The 19,540-nt window shown below is 37.0% G+C and overlaps 1 long non-coding RNA gene across 1 annotated transcript in view; it reads right to left on the bottom strand.

The window, feature by feature from the left end:
* LOC106629460 (uncharacterized) overlaps positions 1-18,549 on the bottom strand; it is a 31,832-nt gene extending 13,283 nt beyond the window's left edge. Inside the window, exons 1-2 of the long non-coding RNA XR_001332802.3 lie at positions 17,065-18,549; positions 10,492-10,592 (exon numbers count right to left, since the gene is read on the bottom strand). This is a non-coding gene — a long non-coding RNA (uncharacterized LOC106629460). The remainder of the gene's footprint in view (positions 1-10,491; positions 10,593-17,064) is intronic.
* Between the last annotated feature and the right edge of the window lie 991 nt (positions 18,550-19,540).

Genomic DNA, 19,540 nt, shown 5'->3' with positions numbered 1-19,540 from the left:
TTTTGCTGATCATTTATTTACAGGAAAAATGCATCTGTTGTAGGTACCAATTGATTTTTGTTTTCTTCTGCTTGCTGGGGCACTGCTTTGAACCCAAAGAAATTGATGGGCTCTGGAGCATACTGACCAGACTGCCTGGGAGATCTGAGAGGCAAAAAGAGCTGTCATTCAGGGTGCAAAAACAAGAAAAGGCACCAAAATTAAGGGCCAAATTGCAAGAGTACAGCTCCCACAAAAACCTAGCTGCAGGTTCACAGTGGCCACTGCTCCTTAACCCATAGCCAGATTTTGCCCTAGAGGTGCAGGAGCAGGGGGTTGGGTTTGCACTGTAAGGAAGGAGCAGCCTTCCTGCAGATGGAGTTACCTCTGAGCTCAGCAGACACTCCAGACACACCTTCCTTCGTGCATCAGGGCAGTACTGCAGAACTTCAGATAACATTGTGATAACAGCTTTCAGACATGGTAATAGTTTACAAGTTTTATTTTAAGCAATGAAATATCAATCCTTTGTTTTTCAATGTTAACCATTTTTTCTATATTATGATCAATTATAAAATGAATATATGAGGTTCTGAAGAAAAAAAAATGCAGATAAGTACTAAAAATTTCTGTAATTCTCTCAACATTTTCAGCAAAATAGTTCACAGGATTCTTATTCATTAAGGTAACCCAAGACTTCTCATTGTAGGGCTGTCCCTGTTGTTTAACACTTTGTCTATATATGCTTAGGATGAAGTTTCCTCTGTAATTTCTAATATTTAATTTCAACTACAGAATAACTAGTTGTACTTTCTGAGTAGAGAATAATAGTAAAATACTAATTGCTTTTTTCCATGCTGAAACAAAATAAATTTTGGAAAAAAAATCCTATCTATTAGCGTGCTCAAAAACTGACGTGAGTGTGCTGCAAAAAGAGCTGAATTCAAGTTCCCCAGGCAACCACCACTTTGGCATTTTCTAACCCAGTTTCCCACTTACTTTTCCCTTAATACCACTATGAGACAGCAAGGTACAAAACACATACTCAACACTTAGCATAGGGTATTTCTGCTCACAGTTTTCTTGAAGCAGAGGTGTATTTATAAGTGATTGGAGGCTTGGGGGCCTGGTTAACTCACTGCTGGAGGCCTATATGCGGATTTGAAGTCTTAATAGACAGCTAGGGCACAGTAAATTCACATGCAAAGGCCAATTTGAAATTCATAGTTACACTTCAGCCTGGGAAGGCAGTACCTACAGTGCCTTGGGCAGGCTGTAGCCACAGCTTCTGCAGCATAAGGGCAATTTTGGTGGGCTTTTTTCTTATGGGCATTTTGTCCCACAGCAGCGTGGGCAGGAGATGGAAGAAAATCCACTGCCATTTTCTGTTCATTACCTCTAAGGATAAACAAAATAGCAGAACGCCTCACACAATGGCAAGCCATGGAAACTAACCTAAAGCTTATGCAGAATATTGAGAAGAAGCGAGTCTTGGCGAGATGAGGGAAAAGAATGTGTGTTAGCGACCTTGACTTGATTTCAGAAAATGTGACATGAGAAAAATATGGATCTTTTCACTTGAGGGATGTGAACAACTTCTCAGTCCTGTGTCACTGGCGAGATTTGATTGAAGGCAGTTCAGAGCAGCAAAGAGATACACACAACATAGTGTGCTGTTTGTCTCACTGCTTGAGCGAAATGGCTTTAATTTACTGAGCAGAGGCCCTACTCAATCACACCATCATGTGGTCAAGCAAACTGCTCACATGAAAGGGGAAACTAGCATGCTAATTTTTAATTTTCCCACCCCGAGAAAGAGGGATCAGGTCCCGGGAACCTTCATAACTTGGAGCCAGCGTGGAAGGAGCTGGCCATGGAGTGGCACCGCCATTTGGCAGCACAGGTGCTGTTTGTAGCAGGGAGGCTCCGGCAGCTCCTCGGCGTGCTCCTCATACTGCACGTCTGTGCATGTGCACTGCGCTGCCTCTGCAACCGCAGCAAGATGCTAAATCTGTCATTGTCTGTCTCCGAGTTGACTCCAAGTGCTGTCTGCTGGCAAATGCTGACACACAATGCCTGAATGGGGGCTCTGTGGAGTGTGCACTCGCATCGTCCCGTCCATCCGTCTCATGTTCCTGGTCTGATGAGATTTGGAACAGTCTTTCAGGAGCTATAGGTGTTAGATGAGATGGGAAGTCTCATCTAGCACAGCTGGGAAATCTCCATTTTAGGATCCCTATAAGAATTATCAATCAACAACTGTTCAGATTATAACGAAGGCAGTTTATTCACGCTTCCTTCACACAAAAATATACATATTTCCCAATGCCTCCAGGGGTCTCCTAGAAATTATAAAAATAGGATAAAACCTTTCACAATAGGCTCATTGTGACTGATGTGCTACTAAAGTGTAGCAGATTGAAACTGCATGGCATGTTGTGCCATAATGTCTGTATCTGGATTATTCCCTCTTTCAGCAGCTATCAAATATGGTTTTATCTTTTTTTTTAAAGTAGTTTTTGCTGAGTGAAAGTAATACAGTCCCTCTGAAGCTTCTGAGGCTTATAAAAAAAGGTACTTTATTTTTTCATTTGTCTGCACACACTTGGGGTTCCTACAGTTTGTGCTCAATCAGTAAAACTGAATGGAAATAAAAATGAAAAATGAAAGATGTAAAGCTCACGGATTTATTTTTATCTTGAGAACCTTCAGGAAGGAAGATTTTTCAGCCTCTAATCTTAATGATACAGCAGTTAGAAGGAGTGATTTTCTCTGTGAGCTTTACACATTAATTAAGCTGTATTGTATATTTTTAGTTGAACTAGTCCTTGTTAATACCACCTCTGTGAATCTCCCCTTCAAAAAAAAATATTCTAGTTGCAAAACAATGCTTGATTTAAACAAGGCAGTTAGAAGAGTCGGCAGTCTATATGAGAGTAGCTGATTTTATAGTCTATTAAGAGAAAATCTTTTACAACAAAGTCCTGATCTATCTGTTTATAAAATAAGTGTTTTGAAAGAAGAGATTACTTGAAATGATTTTGTGTGGGTATCCTTAATGCTCAAATGCAGACGCAGATGCTCGACATAAAAGGCACAAATTTACAACAAAACACAGTTCAACATATGTGCATTTATTGTCCAGATCTTTTTAAGCTGTCAAATAGTTTTCAAACAGTATTCAGCACATCTCTCAAATATCCCAGTAGTGTGAGGTGACTGGTGCTGCATTTCTCCTTTTACTGAAATAACAAGGTCAAAATGTTCCATTTTGTGTGAATGCTCAATATAAGACAACTGAAACCTTATTTCAGAAAGTACTTAGAGTTCTATAGAGCCTCATGTTGAAAGCAGAGTTCAAGGATCTTCCTGCAATTTAAAGGTCTCTGTCAAGCACAGGGAGCAGGTGCCAATCATCTGTGAAAAATGTAATCTAGGTCCCCATGGCAAAGGCTGAAATAGCCACATCTCTATGGCAGGGCTTGCTGGGAGAGGCTTCTTTCCCTCCCTCAGCCAAGCTCACTGCACAGCCTGGCTGGGCTCTGCAGCTCCTGCACAAAGCTAATCTTTTAGCTACATACTCTCTGTACATGGGCTCATCTTAATTAAAGCAGCCATTTGAAGTCCTCCCTGCAGCTTATAAATTTTCAGCTTTTCAAGTCCTGATGTGCTCTGGAAAAGGGTGCCGCCTAAACACTCTTTGTGTCACTTGCTGCTGTGGACTGCTCTGCATCATGGCAGTCTGATGGCACACCTGAAGGAAACATCATTTTAACAGACACACATCAGTAACTGCAGCAATGGCTGGTGCTGCCTAGGACTCCTCTCATTCTTCTACAAGCAGCTTCCCCCCTTTCTCATGTCATTACACAACCTGGCTCCACAGTGCATTTGATCACCTTTTTACCCTGGAGCCTTTGAAAGAAATAGAAAACGCATTTCTATTTCACCCCTTTTCCTGACCTTTTCATACTTACTACCATGTATTAACAGTAACAAGACATCAATCTTAAACCAATTTTTTTTCAAAGTTCTTTGAGTGTTTGGGTTGAACTAGAAGCAATGATATGAGGAATCACTCCACACCTCCTTAGCACAAATTCTCTTCAATCAAAAAGACGATTTAAAAATATTCATATAGACATTACAAGAAAGATGAGAAAAAGAAAGGAAGTGTTTTATTGCTCCCATATCCTGCACACAGCTTTCCATTTGTAACTCCCTAAACCAGAAGTTACAGCCTGAATGCACAGCTCTGCTTTGCGCTACTGCAGAACAACAGGGCCTCTGAAAAAAGTACCCAAAATGTCAGCAATCCACGGGCCACTTTGGTGAGCCACAGCTCTACAAAACCCAAAGCCATTACTATGATTGCAACCAGCTGTTGGCTTGACACTGCTTCCTACAGGATTTTCTTCTACAAGGGGCATCTAACGTACATGCTACCATTTTACTTATGTTGTCCTCATTGGTGTGGCATGGTCGCTGCACGACACTGCCGTCATGCTAGAATAGGAATGCTCATTTTTATGGGGATGTGTAACATGGGCTTTTAATTTGGGCCCACTGTTTTCGTTTTATCCCATAGCAGGATGGGAGTTCTCTCCTCTCAAGTTCTTCAGAGACAGGTGCTTCATTTTATACAAGCCTGAGGCTGTGTTTACTGTAGGGAAATATGCTTCCTCCATGAAAAATCCTGTTGGGACCAGAACTAAGACAAATCAATCATTCCACAGATTGGAAATGGATGTTGGAAGCAGAGCTGTGTAAAATTATGAATTCCAAGACTGAGCAGATAAATCCAGCCTCTGATTTATTTAGCAAGTCTTTGCATCTCTGAGTCTGCACCGCAATTTGGGTTCAATCCTCCATAAGGTTACTAGAGCAATATCTCTATACATATCTAAAGAGCCTCAAAGTGGTTTCCTCTCATGAAATTTTTTCTCTGAGAACATACAATTTTTGTTTGAATTTAATTGTTTGAATTTAAAGAAGTTTCCAATTGCATTCCAGGCAATTAGCTGCTTATTGGTGAAAGCATTGCCTTGTGAGTTCCATGGCAAGTAATGTATTACACAGTGACATAGACAGCAGACATGGGTACTACTACTACAGTAGTGCTGACTCAACAGCTGTGGAGGAACAGTCCCCAGAATAAAAATGGGGTCAGTTCATGACAGTCATGCAAAAGAAATGCATGGAAAACACCCTAGATTTGAAAGCCTGTGGTACAAACCAGTTACCACAGAGTAAGAAATCTGCTCTCTGAGTACAGTGGTGTTCAGAGGTTGTTTATGCTTCTCCTTTTCTTGTTCTTGGTGAATCTGTGATTAAACAAATAGGGATTCCATTTAGAAAGAGAATTATATATGCCTTCTTTCCCTCTAGCACCTAAGTCACAATGAATCAGCTCTTCATCTACATCCTTTCAAACCTCCTCAAGATTTACAGTAATTCAACAAAAAAGATAAAAGTAGAAATTATCAAGACACTAACCACTGTGAAGCCCTGCTCACTCTACCTAGGTCGTTTGCTTTCCAGCTGTCCAAATCCCATTGCTCTTTTTTGGTTTCCACCATTTCAATCGGGCAAGTACATTTTAGACACCCTGAAGGGTAACTACCATACTAAATAGTGACATCCTGAACATCATTAATACAGTACCTCTTGACACCCATGCCACTCAACACATTTGCTAAATTGCTCTGAACATGCCAAGTGAGCAAACAAAAAAACTCAACTCCAAAAAAGTCTGTACTTAAACTGGTACAGACTTTTTTGGAGTTGAGTTTGGAGTTAAACTGTGCTCTCCCCATTATTTCCTCTGCATTTTTAACATACACCTTCTACAGCTTAAAAAAATAATTACTTTCATTCTTGAAGTGATTTGGAAAAGGTATTTGTGAAACAAATTTGCAAGAAGATTGCAAGGAGACAGATTATTGTTAACAATGAAGAAATTTACATTAACTCATTACCTCTGTTTATGACTGCCAAACACGTAAGATTCTATTATTGACCCTCTGAACCTTGAATTTCTGATGACTTAAAATTTACAGGTGCATTTCATTTTCTTGCCTAATATTGAATAAGTTGTAGCTAGCATAGTCATAAATGAGATAACTCAGGAAAATTACAACTGCTTTTTCTTACATTTCAAGACAACAAATAAAAAAAATGCAAATTCTTGTTTAGCATTTGACCATTTTACTCAAAGTAGTAGAGCAATTTTCTTTACTACTTTTTTAATAGGAAATGAGAAGGTAATTTTGAAATCTCTGCTTTTACTGAAACCAATGTGCAGCGTCTTCATTATTTAGTCACTGCTGATTAAGTTAACTCTGGGTAAAGTATGAGTCATTCACCACTATACAAATTTTTGTGCTCTTGTGTTACATGAAGCAGAATAGAAAGAAGAAATTGTCCAAAATATTTTAGCACTTACTATTTGGAAGACCTTAAACTACAGTCAGGCACAAGGAATAGACAGCAATGTTCAGAGATTAATATATACATTTTACAGCTTGGCCCTCAGGCTGGCTGTGTGCTCCTGACTCCACGCAAGATTTCAAACAATAATAAGTAATAAGGAAAGAGGACTACATTTTGTGAGAACCTCAAGTAACTACCACAGCCAATTCTCCTAATTTTTGAGGTATTGATGTATTGTCCTCTGTTATTTTTGTAGGAGCTGAGAAGTCAACAGCATGAGGTACTCTTTGTGTTTTGGATATCAATGCAGATAAAGATTGTTTCAACATACAGCTCACTCCCTTTGAATGAAAGACCATTAAATTTTACCTAGCTGACCTTGTAAGATGTCTAAAATCAAGGATGTTAAAATCTAAACAGTGTCCAGCTAAAGCACATTTCCTAAATAGTGTTTCAGTCTAGAGCCAAGAACAGCAGGATGGGGAGTATTGGAAAAGAAACACCACTTCCTTTGACAGCTTCTCCAAGTGATTCATCCCCCGCCCTCAAAGAAGACACAAATTCCCCTTCCTACTTGAATCTGTCTGACTTTTGGTTCCAGACATTTGCTCTCCCTCCTGGTCTGTCTCATGAGGGTGTAGCACTCTGCCTTTGCTGTTCTCTCTCACTGTGCTGCTTTCTTTGATGATCTAGATGCATTGAGGTAAAGGCTCTCACATTAATGCACTCTACATTCCACGTTTCGATGGAATTTTGTTCTATTGTTCCTTATTCCTTAATTACTTTTTCAGAACTGGACTGCAGAACTGTGTAAAATACACAGTGTTCCATAACCAGACATACACTTCCCATTTTCTCCCACTCAAGATTACTCATTTCAAAAAACCATGTACAGATGTTTTAGGGATGGAATTGCTCACTGATGGCTTCTTCTGAGTTCATGTCATCTGTAATATCCAGATTTTTTTCAAAACAACTTCCGTTTGATTCTTTATTCCTTTTTTTCCCTTTGGAATACAGAAATTATCTGTATGTAGATCAAATATGCCGAAATAATACAAAACTGGGTCATTAAATCAAATTTTTACTCTTCTTGCAGTCTCTATCATCTTACAGTCAACAATTATTTACCATCTTTTTTTTATTATTTTTTAGGTAATAAATCCTACCTAACACTAACACTTAAACTGTCTCTGGTGCACAATCCAACAAATCTACTAGAAATAGCACAACTGAAGGGGATTGTTTGAGATATACACTATCTGATTTTAAATTTATTGAACACAGACTTTATTTACTGATATTATTTTAGTGTCCTTTTAAAAATGGAATCTCATTGAAGGAATGCCATTGAGATAGTTTTTATGAGGTTACCTTAAGCAACCAAAGTTATAATCTGCAGGAACAAGACCTGTTTTCCATAGAAAAATGTGAAAAAGTTTTGTTTAACCAAATCCAGTATCAGGCCCTCCTATTACAGCACCTAAGGCTGAGCACAGTTTAACAAGTTTCCCATGCAATACTTGTCTACTTCAAATACTTCTCAGAAGTGTTACAATCTTTCACATTTATTAGATATTAATATTAGCAAGAAAGACATCTCAACCACTGGTATTAGACTGTAGCAAATCATCCAGGCTTTCTGTCTGAAGTGTTTATCTTTAAACATTGTTAATTGATATTCTCCTTAGTGGATGAGAAGGCAGTATGTCATCCTCATGTGATAGTGGCACATCAGCTAATTTATTTTCAGATACAGAAGCGAAATGGTTATGAATACTTGTCTCTTCCCTGCATTGTCTTTTTAGCACCCCCGTACATAAATGGACTTTGTCATCCTTTGTCTGTTATATACAGGAAATTTTAAATATTTTTCTGCTTTTGTCCTTTTTAAAACAATTATTCTAGACCCCCACAAGAGTGTTCTATACAACCCTAGTTGTTAAGGTTTTATAGTCATTCATATTTCCCCTCTTAGTTAATGCTTTGATTGTTTTAGCTGAAAAATTTATTTCTCCACTGAAACAGAAAACCTCCATTAAAGCTGAGCTCTTCCTCAAAGATACACACTATTGCAGTTTTTTCTCTTCTTCATAAAATATAAGATCAATACTTTTATTCACATTTTTCTATCTGAATTTTATTTATACTTGTACTTATCTTTGATAAATAAGGCTTTTTATAATCTAAAGTAAATATTTGCTTACTGTCTTCCCTTTTCCTTACAATAAAAGCAAACAGATAATAATGATTGATTTACAAACTACCAGCAAAATTACAATCCAGTCATAATATTAACTTTATCCATCAATTTAGGGCTCCAAATGTGACAAACATATTAATGTTTTATCATTAGGGAAAGAAAAACATAATCAGTAATCATTATGGACTTCAATGACTTATACAATGACTGTTTGTATCTCTCCTCCAAACCAAAATTTCACGCTAACAAAAAAGTCTCATTTTAAATATTCAAAACAGTGCTCCAACAGTAATTTTTCTCTTTTTTTCTGATTAAAAAACCATTAAATATATCCAGAATTCCAAAATTTAGACTACAATATTTAATCATAATTATTACAGCTCTACCTTATATTTTTATTGATGTAGGGATTACATGTAATCAAGAAAAGGGGTTTTATCACAATACCACATTCCCTTAAGTGCATCACTAATCTACTCCAAATGTCCTAGGAAGAATTTAGCCAACCAACTCGACTGACTTGTAATGTCTCAGTATTCACAAATAGTTCCAAACAGGTATGAGGAAAAGATTTCTCAGCAGTTTGATTTACAACTTCTTTGCCTGTTGTTATGGCATTTTTATTTCTATTTTTTTATATGTATATTTTTCATTAGTTGCAATAAGTCAAAATTGAACAGAAATTTATGGACAATATTTTTTAAACTAATTAATTTTTTTCCATTTAAAAAACTGGTTTGCCTCTTAGTCTATATCAGACTTGCTGCTCTAGCAGTCTTTCTTCTGAACTACATTAAGGCTTTTTCATATAGTCTTCAGATTAATCTACATCACTCTAAAATGCATACCCTCATCCCAAATCTTGAAGAATACTTGTCAGAATGAATATCTGGACTCCTCAGTGTTTCCTACCCTCTCTCTTTCTCAGAAAATAAAGCTGTCTACTTTTTCTTCTTCTGTCCTTTGCAATTTCAAGGCTATCTACAGACAGCAGTGTGCAACTATCATGTAATTTGCTCCTATTTAAATAATTAATTTGATAAAATTTGCTGTACAGTCCATAACCTGGCCTAGTTGTGTAAGCATAACTTAAGACTTTCACTGAAGAGAAATTCATATTCCTACTGCATAAAGGTGCTCTTCTGAATTCTCAGTATTTTTTGTAACAAGTCATTAGGCATTTCAATATTAATAAGTTTGTTGTTTCATCAGGTGTTTACTCTACTCAGAGGTTAAATCATGGTGCATTTGAAAGAATAAATATTCCTAGCCAAGCTGAGCAAATTCTGGTTGTCATTTTTATCACCAGAAATCTCTAGCCTATTAATTTAGTCTTAACTATTTACTGTCACTTTAGTACAATTTTATTATTTTTTCAAGTTACCCATAGCAATATATCCCTTTAACCTTTTTTTCCTTGAATACTCATAGCACAAGAATTTGCACTTCCAAAACAAACATTGTCTCCTACAGCTTTTGGCACAACTTGCTCTTTGCAAACCAGAGCTTTCTGATTGTCTTTCTATGTTCTGTCTATATTTCAGAACAAAGAACAATACAAAAACTTTAGGACACCCACCAGGAGTATATTAAGAGACATCTGCAGGATCAGAGCAGGATAAGAGTGTTCAAAGGAAGCTTTCTTCCCACTGACAAACATCAATCAGAAAGCATATTTTTAACAGGAAAGGCTTCAGTTAAACAGGCTTTCTGCAAGTAAAGAATTAGTGGGGAAATAATTTTGAGACAAATTACAATAACAGGTTACACACTGTATGCATGATAATATAAAGAAATAGTCCCAAAAAACACTTGCAGTTTAGTAGATCATAAAAACTACTGTGAGCACTGGCAAGAAATAAAAGTTATCAGTCTACCTTGTTTTCCAGGGGACTTTCCTTGGTGTCCAGAGCGTGGCACCCCTTATCCAGGCAAACAGCAAAGTTCAAGCAGTGGTATCCCTGACATCAGTGAAGTTCTGGTAGTTAAAAACATAAGAGAAGAGGTGATTTATCTTGAAATTACCCTTAGTGAGAGCAGTGAATGATCCTCCTGAAGTCATTCTCAGTTTCCCAAGAATTTCATTAGACTAATATTTATCAAAGTTTATCATCTGAAATGTTACTATCTCTGAAACTTATTATAAAGAGGTGAAAACCCAAACATAGAAAAGGATACATGGTGGTCCTAATATTTTTAATATTTTTCAGTTTGTCTAAAGCATCTGGATACCACACATCTGTAGTTATCTCTCTAGTGGATATCTCAACCAAATACTTTATAGATAGATAAGACAGTAAACATATTTCCACCTTTCAGGGTGAATTTTCATTGCTTTCAAATTACTCATTTCTTAGTCAATCTGTTTATCTTTCACCCCAAAAGAAGGAGTCAAACCTGCACATTCATTTCAGTGGCCTTTAAGAGGTGCCACTGCAGGAAAATAAACCCTGAGCACTATTCCTCCTTTGCCTGGGATCTTCCACACCTGTGCAAAGTGGATGTGAAGCACTGTCATGCTTAACCAGAGAGAGTGTCCCCACAAGCAAAAGCAGAGACAACTTGCAGCATTTTAAAAAAGGGAGACTAAGTACTGCTGAAACTCTGCAATGGAAAGCAATATTCCTCCCCTCTGGCAAATCTCCACCATTGGGACCATCCTGATGTTACTGCTGATCAGACACCCATTCCAGCAATTTTAGCCTACCAGCAGTGCTTTTCTCCCCTGCCATAAAACAGTGCACATGTAAGATAAATTTCCCTGGAGCTCAAAATGTGTATTTCACCCCCTCTCAATTTTATCATTACTTCTTCTCTTTCCTTGTCTTTTCTCATGCATTTTTCACCTCCCAACAGTATCTGAGCAAATTAAAGAGGAGCTTGCTTCTGCATAGCTGATTTCTTCTTCTTTCTTGACAGCTGTGCTTTAACCCAGGAAAGATTTTAATGAGGCTTCTGAAGCAATAGGCTTGAATGTAAGCACACCTTCAAGGGAGGAGCACGTCCCTAATAAATTTTGAAAGTAGGCCATATGTGAAATAAAATAAATTAACCATAAAAAACAGCATTCTTCTTAGGTTGTGATGCCACGTATATATGTGTGTAGCGCTCTAATACACATTCATGAGAAGACTTTTGCCTCATCTAAGATTTGAAGCAGGTAATTTGTATTTTTCTGTAAACTAAAAGAGTCTGAAACACTCTATAGACCTCACTACGATGACAGTAGCATTTTTTTATTTTCAGAGGAATTGATGGGCTATTAGCCAGGGAATGGTAGAGCCTGTAGGCTCTTTTAGTTTACTTTGAAAGTGTGACCTAGGAGTTTTAAGTTTTATGTGTGTACGTCTATCTCTCACAAATCAACTTCAATTGTGGAACAGTTTTCCTCTGTGTATACGTAGATAATGAATTCTTCCTGTTGCAAAGTGACCTCTAGAGTCTGAGAACTCAGTTTCATTTCAATTTGTGTCAATGAAATACTTGACAAATTGCTCTATTTAGAGTCACGTACATCCTGGATTTCAGAGCTGAGCGTTGCTACCTCTCTGACAAAGATAAATCAGCCTATAAGGTTTGCCCTGTATCTTCATGTCATGGCTGCAATTACAGATGTGAGTCCAAAGTGTAGTCTCTGAACAAAGCAGGATGCATCACAGTGACAAAATATTTACTTTCACAAAGATAGAAGGCTTTAAGCAACTTGTAGATTTTAGAAAAAGCTTTTAACAGAACATGAGAACTAATTAGGGAAAACCAAACCCTTTAACTATGTAAGTGCATATAGATTTTTTAGGTAAGTGCATACAGATTCTTTTGTGTGGTGGTTTGGTTTTTTTTTTCTCTTTAAATGAATATTAGTTAGATTCACTGTCAGCTCAGTTTAGCTTTGAGGCTATTGATTTAAGACTCTCTACAACATAAAAAGCATTTCTGGAGGAAAGCCATGTCTTGGCTTCTTTTCTGACTCTGCAGGATCCTCCTGCAGCAGCTATAACCCAATCCTCTTTACTAACCAAAAAAATCCACAACAAAAACCGTGTACTGTTGTTCTGAAGGCAAAGCCTTCACCACAGAGATGATGAAATCATGCACTTATGATTTGCCCTTCCATATGCTGCACTGATACAAGCCAATGATTCTTGGAGCAGCTGGCACTTGTTCCTTTTCTCCTTGCTCCTAAATTACTTCAGCTTCACCTGTTCCTTTCTCAAATTAGCCCCAAATCATTTTTCATTTCTAGGGTTATGCCAACAATAATAATTGTACCAACTGGTACCTAGACCTGAGATCAGTAGGCCACTCCTTTCTCAAACAGTCAGTTTTCATTTCTTTGAGTGAAATCAAATTTTTGCAAAATTACCCAAAAGATTAAAAAAAATGGGCAGTTTCCCTTACAATAGATATGAAGTATACAAACATATACTGTTATGTATCTTAGTATTCAAAAAATATATAATGTCATGTCCACAAAACTGAGCGATCAATCAAAAATATAAAGTGTGACTAGATTAATTAGAAATGGTCTTGCTCCAATATCCATAGTACAACTGTTACAAAGTTGATGAAGCCTTAAGTACTCACACAAGTAAAAACTGGAATATTTCACTGAAGACATTTTCTCTTTTTAATAATTTTCATCATGTTAAATTCTTACTGATTCTAAAGACATGAAGAGACCTTACCTTAGCAGTCTCAATTTAGGTTTTATATACAAATTATTAGTTAAAATTTCAATCAAGGTTCACGTTTTATAACGATTAACGACTTTTGCTCAGTAAGAGAAAGAAGGCAGATACATGCATGTTTTGAATGCTTCTTCAAAGTGAGAAATAAATCTTTACTCTTCTGGTGTTTGTGAAGACCTGAGCATGCACAGTTTGCAATGTAGTGGTATGTAGTCCATTTGTACTTTTATATTATCCTTTATATTTACTGGGATAATTTTTTTGGTTTTTTAGAGTCTAGTATTTCTTCTCAACATCTGTTTTCCCTACAGATAGCTGTTATTTCACATTTGCAAAACAGTCTCCTCCTCTTCTGCTCTTCAGTATTATGAGATAGTGGATTCTAAACTTTACATTAATGGCTTTTAATTCAACTCTCATAAGTCCTTCATTACTTAAAACCTTAAAGTTTAAAACCTTGAGTAACTCTCATTGACTGAAGGTTCCAAAAATAATACAGTTCCATCTATAATTTATGATCCAATATGATTAAAACACATCAGCCACAATTCAGAATCTCTATGACTTTAAGACAGTTCCAAATGCAAAAGCCCTAATCAGCTCCTAAAAATAATTATCCATAGACAAGATTAATGAGAATCTCTTCTTTATTTATATCCAAGCTTTTTGTTTGTAAAAGAACTGATGATTAGAATTTTCCATGTGGTTCATTTTAGGGACTGACACACAGCTATCAGTGAAAAAGTGTCTCTACAGGCTCTGAAGAACTGAGACAAAACAGTGGTGAAATCTATGTCTTGCTCAGCTAACAGAAGTCTCAGAAAAAACACATAGCTAAACTTCAGCATATTCCAATCCACCTTCTACAAGGACATTTTGAAAAATATGAGTATCATTACAAGTAATATTGCTGATATTATTTTCAGGGGAAAAAGATCCCCCACAACCTCCACAGAACCATGTTTTGTGCAAGCATAAGTGTTCAGCCTCCTCATATATAGCCACAGTAAATCAGAGCAGACTTTCATGGAGATTGTGTTAGAAAAGGAAAGGAAGAGCAATTGAATTTGATGCCATGCTTGTTTTTTTTATTTTTGACTGGGGTTAGGATTAAAAATTTTTTAAATTACATTGAAATAGAGTTAAGAAGAGACAAGACGTCATAGGCAGGATCACTAATCAAACACAGCCAAGATAATATGCGCCATGTCTTGCTCAATGGGAACTAATTACTATAACATTAGCTTTGCAGTGTTTAAACAACCATTTCATTATATTTTTTTCTACACTGATTAAATTTTCTCAGCATTTATAATGCATCATTACATCTGCCTTGTGCACAGATAATGCACAGCATAGCTGCTTGTTAAAACTTCACTGCTCACCTTCATAATTTTAAATAAATCTAATTTGAATAATTTGCATAATTTTTTTTTAAACATTGCTAGTCCTTTATTAGCACCACATCTTAGGTGTGAAGTGACTAGACTCTGCCACTTGCCAAAAGCAGGGTTTTTTTACTTTCAGGGCCTCAGGGAGCTGCACGTGGAGGTAAATGACAGTGAGATGTGGAAAGTGAATATTGGTGCCCTACAGCAGCCCAGGGCCGAGCACAGTGTGAGCACAGGACCTCACTGCCGCTCTCCTGTTGCCATGGCATTCTGTCTCAGGAGTGCAGTAATGGACAAAAATTAAAATGTTAGTCTTGTGACTCGTAATAATCTTTATGGATGTGAAGAATACTTTGGAGAACAACTAACAAAATGACTTGTTGAAACTCTTTCAGGAAGAATTCTGTATTTTCTTCAGTAAAAAGCTGCAGTGTAGCAAGTGTTGTACAAGATTGTTGCAGCAAAATCTCTTGAGTCTGCAGGGGAAAAGCGACTTTTTTGTTGCTTCAAACTAAGAAATGAAAAAGCTTCGCTTATTTTTTTTAATATTGTGAAGCAATAATTTATGTTTTTAATAATTGACCATGGAAAACGATATTTCTCTTTGCTATTTATGACATATTTTTTTCCACATTTCCTAGACCTCTTAATTTCAATGCATGAATGTTAAATATTCTACTTGGACAACATAATTTGCTGCCAGGGAAGACAGATCTGGGAATTGCAGATCCCAAATACACAACTGTGTATTACCAGGAATTTGAAGCACACTTTCAACTCACAAAGCATTATGAATTTTGGGGGAAAACACTGTAATCAGAGTAAAAGCACTTTTCTGGAGGACATCAGAAAAAAAATCCATCTTCCTTCATCTCTCCCCCAGGAAGTTATAAATCCTGACAAACAAGAAGACTCAATCAAAGCCAGGCTCAGCTTTCAGTGACATTGGCATAAATCCAAAAAATCTTCTCTCACTTTTAAGGAGTAAAGACAGTAGTATCCAAAATGGAGATTTATCCTCACATATTTAATATTTCTATTATTTTAATTAGAATAAATCCTAAAATTACATGCTCAAGAAGATGTTAAATTTATTTCCAGTCTAATAATTGCTCTTTAATTGTTTTACCTCTGCAGTGAACGAAAATTATGACCCAAATATTGTTAAATTGGTTCTGGTCAAGATACTGTATTGCCCTTGGAAGAATCCCAATAACGAATTATATTGTCAGTGTAGCTGCGCAAACATTGGTGACTCCCAAGGAATTATTTTACTACAAAAAACAGTGAATTGGACAAATAATGGAAATATATTAGAGACTCATTTAAAAGATCACTGTGATGACATTAATGCTGAACATTTACAACTGGACAACATTAGATTTTTTGTCCAAAAGGCATATTGTTGTTTTGTTTATTTGTTTATCTTTCTTTCCAAGGTCCCTAATGTCTACTTTCCTCTTGTGTGGAATGCGATCTGTGCTCAGCTGGTTTCTCCTTGCTCTAAAGGTACTTCACAACAAGAAAAGAAAAGTAACTTCTACTCTTTCTATAGAAACAAATATTTTCGCTTGGAAAAAAATTAAATATTTTATCTGCTGAGTAAAATAGAACTCATCCTCTATCTTCTCCTCAAAGAGAATATTTTTTTAATGGGAATTAAACAACACCAAAATTATGTTAGATATACTTAGTCTGTATTAACTAGATAGCAGTAAGAGTTTTATACTAGATAAGTTTCAGCTTGATAGGCATGCTGCTAATAATTACTCCTCAGCAATATTTATCTCAGGGAAGATTGGTCCACAATGAGGTTTTTCTGAAGGCAGAGCTCTTGAAGTCCTTTTCCTGTATTTATACACAACTATTTCAAAATAAAGGGCTTCCCTGTGAGCAGAGAAATGCATGCTCCTTCCCTTTCCTCCTCAGAGACACTACACTGTTTGAAGTTTCCCAAAAAAGCCAAACACACACATACAAAAAAAAAGAAAAACCACAAAGCAAAACAAAAAACCAAAAAATCACCCCCCCCAAAAAAAAACAACTCACAAAAAACCAAAAACACAAAAAATCAAACAAAAAAACCCACAAAAAAACAAACAAACCCAACCCCTCCCCCCCCCCAAAAAAAACAAAACAAAAAAAAAAAAAAACCCAAACCAAAACAAAAAAACCAAAAACAAACAAAAAAACCCCACAAACTTGGAAAGAGACAGAAGACTGTAAAGAACACCAGAGAGTAACCTCTGTCTTAAGACTCATAACCATTCTGCTGTGGTCCAGTAATGAAAGCTGTAAAAATCCTTTCATCAGAAATAATTACAAGTTTCTCTCTTGAAGAGAACAGCCTTCTTCGGAAACCTTTACTCACCTGTACCTTCAGGTGCCAGAAAATCAGAGGCAGTAAGCAAGAGTCTGAAGTGCCAAGCGAACCACAGACCTTTCATCTCCTGCATCCCGAGACCAGACCCTTCCGAGGTGAACAGCGCTGCTCTCCAGACAACAGCAACCTCTCATTCTGTGCAAACAAAAGTGACAATGCCCCAGGGCTCATTTAAAATTCTTCAATGGAGCTAATTCTTCCAGTTTTGCCCTTCATATCTCTTGAACCGATTTTATTTCATTTATTTCATTTATTTCATTTTAGGCTCAGAACAGCCCTCCCTGGCACCAAAGGAGGGATCTGTGTGTGCTTTTTGCACACAGACCGTGTGAGCTGCTCCTGTGGCAGGGCAGCAGAGGCAGGGCATGTCTGTCTCCAAAGGAAGACACATGCTCACTCTACCACAGGTTCCTCCTTGAGACTCATAGGATTTGTAGATGAGCGTCCTTTCCCTTTGGTAACAATAATACCTACTGCTCTCAGTAAAACTAGGAAGGCCATGCCAGTGACACTTTTCTTCCTCATGCTTGTTTGGGTTTTTTTCCTTAAATCTTCACAGAGCAAGTGGAAAGGAATAGACAAATGACACGGACTAAAGCTGCCTAAATAAGAAGGAATCAAACTATGATAAAAATATATCAGTCAGGAAATTCAACGGCTCTTAAAATTAAGTCAACGAAAGAGATCAGGAACATGTAAGTGCAACATATTGGATTCTATATAATTTTCTAACATGATTTTGCATCAAAATCATCCCTTCTCAAATGTAATCAGTGTTTTATTCAAAGAATGGCTAAGGGATAGTTCCTTCATTATTCCGATCAATATCCTGAGCCAGGCAAAGCTTTGCAAGATAGATAGATAGATAGATAGATAGATAGATAGATAGATAGATCGATCCTGACTTATAATTCAGGCTAAATCCTTTTGGGTAGGTTCTCCCTACCCCACTACCCTAAACAAAGTCAGTTACTTTTCCTGATCACACTTTGGCTCAATGAGCTGTTAAAGATCCTTAACAGCTTGTGCATTGTATTATTTTGTTTTTAGTTGCAAGTATCCTACAGCTGCTGCACTGACCTGCAAAGTTTCTGTGAAAGAAAGATGTAGACAATGTACAGACAAAACAACAAATTCAATATGTGAATCTGAGGCCAAATTGTAGGATAGTATTAAGGATAACTGAAATTCATAGAGATTAATTTAATATGCAGAGTTAATAAATATATCCACCTTGGTTAAGAAGTAGAAGCAGTAGAAGTTCAGTTCAAGGTAAGTTTTAGCGTATTCAGCTCTGCTTTTACTCCCATGCCTGTTATCTCCACATCATGGTGAGCTGATGAAGTCCTGCCTTAATGCAATTGCACCCTCTGCTCAAAGAAACATCCCAAAGCCTCCTGGGTCCTTTTCCATTACCAACAAAATTCATATTCTGTTGTGCCTGGTTTTATTACCCCTAGAACAACTATTTAACATTTGCTGGAAGCAAAATAACAAACAAACAAAAAAAAAAAAAAGGCAGCAACTACACCAAAATTTTCTTCACTTTTCCTTTCTACATTTAACATAAGGGTACAGGACTCCAGGTATTTGACTGTAAGAGATCTCACTGCACACTGTGGCCTCCTCAGTAGAGACTGCCAGCTAGATCACACAAATAGAGACAGATTAAAGAAATAAAAGAGAGCATCTTCACACAAAGCTTTTCAAAAAGCTCGCCTGAATCTGAAAAGAAACTTTCTAGAGCAAGAGCATTTTTTGAATACACAAACCATGAAAGAAAATATTTGATAATGAACTAACACACTCTCCATTAAAATGCAATTCTAATGAAATGATTGCCTGGTGCTGGAAGAAAAGTTTTCCTCAATGCATATAATATGTGTTATCTGATATAAAAATTTAATTATTATCTTAATTGGAAATAAAAAATTAGGGACAACTTTCCTGATTCATTTCCTTGTGGATAAAAAGCAGAACAGCTTCCAACTGAAGTTTGGCTCTACATAACTGTTTTGGCACAAAAATGCTTTTCCTTTTCCCACCTATTTTCCTCATAGTTTTTCATCTTGTATAATGATAACACTATCATGATTCTTGGAAACTAGCTAGGCCCTAGTAGCTTAATCCATTTATGCAAGGACATGAATTTTGTGTAACCTAAGGGGAGTTTAGCGGCATTTGGCCCATTAGTGCTCAGAATTGTATGGAACACTTCAAAGACTTTACTTGTGAGAGCGACCAACCAATGAAACAGGCTGCCCAGAGAGGATGGAGTCTCTCTCTCTGGGGAAATCCAAAATTTCTCTGGGCAGAATCCTGTGCCATGTGCTCTGGTTTTACCCTGTTTGAGCAGGGAGGCTGGAGCAGATGACTCACTGTGCTGCCTCCCAAGCCAGCTTAACCCAATGGCCCTCTGATTCTGTGAAGGGGGTTGGTGTAGATGTGTGTGTGACCCTGCACA

This window comes from Zonotrichia albicollis, chromosome Z, assembly GCF_047830755.1.
Source record: "Zonotrichia albicollis isolate bZonAlb1 chromosome Z, bZonAlb1.hap1, whole genome shotgun sequence".
Classification (NCBI taxonomy): domain Eukaryota; kingdom Metazoa; phylum Chordata; class Aves; order Passeriformes; family Passerellidae; genus Zonotrichia; species Zonotrichia albicollis.
The sequence above is the reverse complement of the archived record's forward strand: the minus strand, read 5'-3'. Positions and strand labels throughout refer to the sequence as shown.